Raw genomic sequence first — 3,383 nt, 5'->3', positions numbered from 1 at the left:
GAGAAACGAGGGGCCCAAAACGAGATTTTTACAATGAAGGCCTATTAGTAGATCAGTGGTTGTTTGCTTCTTTTGGGTTTGAGAGCAACAAGGGAGAGAACTAAAGTAACATTAAATGGCACCAAAAACGGCCTCTTGACAGGATACTGGTTTCCATGTTTTTGTTTTGTTTTTCTATGCACTAATGTAGTAGTAGTAGTAGTAGTAGAAGTAGTAATAGTAGTGTATTAGTACTGTATGAAAAAAAGCAAACTTTGAAGCTTATAAATTGTCACTTCGCTCAACGCAGTTATCCAATTTATTCATCAAACTTTCAAAACAATAGTTAAGACATTTTATGGAACTGTCCAGTTGATTCTTGAATGAATTTGTGGATGGTGTTTGTTTTAGATGTGGTGACACTTCATTCCACGGTGGCAACGGTCTTCATTAACCACGTCATAGCTACTATGTTTAGAAATAGCCGTGTTCGTCATTGCGAAGCAGCTGACTGAATATTTGAAGAGAAACAGAATGTTTAGACGAAGAGGCTGATCCGAATAAACGTCACATATTAATTGAGTTCATCTGACGCGACATTTTGCAACACAATGCCTCCTGTTCCTAAAATATTTTCGGCTGCTAGCGGTGTCAAAAATACCTTTTCACTTGTTTATTCGTTCTTCGCTCACCAGACCTCAGAAAAAAAAACCAAAACAGGAGTTATTTCCCTTCGTGATATGTTCAACCAACATTCCCAGTTTCAGTTTCAGTTTCAGTAGCTCAAGGAGGCGTCACTGTGTTCGGACAAATCCATATACGTTACACCACATCTGCCAAGCAGATGCCTGACCAGCGGCATAGCCCAACCCAATTAGTCAGGCCTTGAGAAAAAAAAGGTGAATAAATAGTAGATAAGCGTACATAAAAAAGTAAATAAATACATAAATAGATAAATAAATAAATAATAATTATAATATGAAAAAAAGGTAATAATAATAATAATAATAAATAAATAAATAAGACAACAATGATGATAAATAAGCAAATAAATGTAAAACATGAAGACACACATTCACACATACTAGTACACCCACACATGCATAACAGATATGCACCAAACATACAGTTTCACAGATATGAAAGCACAGTCAAATACACATAAACGTACATGAGCCCCAACACACACACACATTACCCTGCACCTCCTCTACCCCCCTCCTCCACACACCCGGCATCGTGCTCTACCTTTCATGTTAGACTTACGGCCGCTCCCTCTCTCTGCTTTTATTTCTTTGAGGCGATCGATGGTGTGATGGCCTTGTACCTGTTCTTTTTGATATTCTTTGACTTTTCTGAGGATTTCCGATTTTCCTAGATGTAGGCCTCTCGTTGGTGTTGCGTTACCAGCATGTCTGTTAGCTCGCTCATTTCCCTTAACACCTGCATGTCCCGGGCAGTATGACCATACGAGTTTTTTAATCTGAAAGTTGCGCATTGCCTTATGCCACTCTGGGCTTCCTATTCTGTTTTCAATTTTCTGTATGAGGTTCATTGAGTCAGTTAGACGGAATCATGGCATGTTGGCTTCCGGGCGTATGGATGGACGATAGCCACTGGAGGGCATGTGTCACAGGTTCAACTTTCATCGTTAGGCTGGAGGTTGTGACTTTGTAGGCAGCATTCTTTTCCCTAATTGTTTTTCCATTTTGTTTCGCAGTGAATCCCCAACCGGAATGGTCTTTGGTGACTGAGCCATCTGTGTATATGATGATGTCCTCTTCTTTACTGTTTTCTTCTATGAGTAGCTTCACTTCCGCATCAGTTTTGCCCTCTGGCCATTCCCGACAATGTCTTCCTGGAGTGTGTGAAATGGCTGTGTTGAATAGATGGTTGAGGTTTTCGGGGTTTTTCTCCCATTCTTTTGTTTCTTTCAGGTCTTGTAGTCGGCATACTAGCTGGATTGTGTCTTCTGCTTGCCCCATCCATGATCTTCCTCCCTAACATTTCCTCAAAAGGAATCTAATTTAAACAAAATAAATGTTAACGAATTTAGTGTAAACAATTTTCAGTGATATTACTCTATTTATAAACATGAAATCTATTTATAAATTTGACTCAAAGAAACGTATTATACAAAAGCGTGATGAGTTAAAGATATCCATGACCCCTGTCGTCTCAGTGCTACCACAGTATCAGCCAAAGTACACATTCTTTAACTCTCTACATACGAACGGCGAAAGAGACGACGTTAACAGTGTTTCACCCCAATTACCATCATCAAAATATTGCAAGCGGAAGGCTCTTATACTGAAGAGGTGAATGTTGACAAAGAATACCACAATTCTGACGACGCGGAAACTAAAGGTTGGGTCATTGAGACACCCACTGGACATCCGAGGGGTCTGTGTAGAGGAGAAGAGAGGACAGGCCGTACCGAGTGAGTTAAACAGGTTTGTGAACCGATTGTTTTATTAATTGTTTTGAGAACTGAATGGGTGTTGTTCATTTGTAAAAGCATTAAAAGTAATTCAAATTGTTTTTAGAATTCATTTCGATTCAAGAAATAAGCCTGATAGCTAAATAAGTTGACTCGATAAATAGATAGAAAAAAAAGAAGTTGTTGCAGTCAGCTGACGTTAGTCATTTGCCAAGAATTGGAGTATGAAAACATGATAAGTGAAAAATCGATATAATGTTTGCTGGTCAAAGGTGAATTGGGGGTAGGTATGCCTAACTGCGAATGGTCCAGTCGACTCACTCGTCACGTCAGCGGCGACTTGGTCATAACGTCATATGCAAACCGTGTCAGTTTGTAACTGTTAATTTTGATTTAGTAGTCGTGGATGACTCTAAAGTCAGTATCTGGGCCAAAACATTTGATTTGTCATGAATAAAACGTTTCTCGGGAATTCATGGTTCATGGTGTTATTTCTTTATATATATATATATATATATATATATATATATATATATATATATATATATGCTAGTTACACTGTTCTCAGAACAAAATTATATGTTTCAGAAAATGTAAATTAGACCGTTTATAGTGTTGATGACAGGCACTGATATAGTCTATGTAATCTGCTGTATATGCTGTGAAACTGAAGACTGCGACTGTTTCATTTTATCTAAGAATGGAAGATATAGTGATGTTCATCCAGTGATGATTTTACTCACACACACTAACGCACGCACGCACGCATGTACGCACGCACGCACGCACGCACGCACACACACACACACACACACACACACACACACACACACACACACACACACACACAGTGACTAGTTTTTAGAAGCAATACGGTGAAGTCAAAGGAACTACCTTCCACTGGAAAAAGTGGGGCATGCAGGAGTTTGACAGTGGCCCAAATTCAGTGCTGAGGGATGTTAGG

The sequence above is a fragment of the Babylonia areolata genome, chromosome 12 (assembly GCF_041734735.1).
Source record: "Babylonia areolata isolate BAREFJ2019XMU chromosome 12, ASM4173473v1, whole genome shotgun sequence".
In the NCBI taxonomy this organism is placed as follows: domain Eukaryota; kingdom Metazoa; phylum Mollusca; class Gastropoda; order Neogastropoda; family Buccinidae; genus Babylonia; species Babylonia areolata.
The sequence above is the reverse complement of the archived record's forward strand: the minus strand, read 5'-3'. Positions refer to the sequence as shown.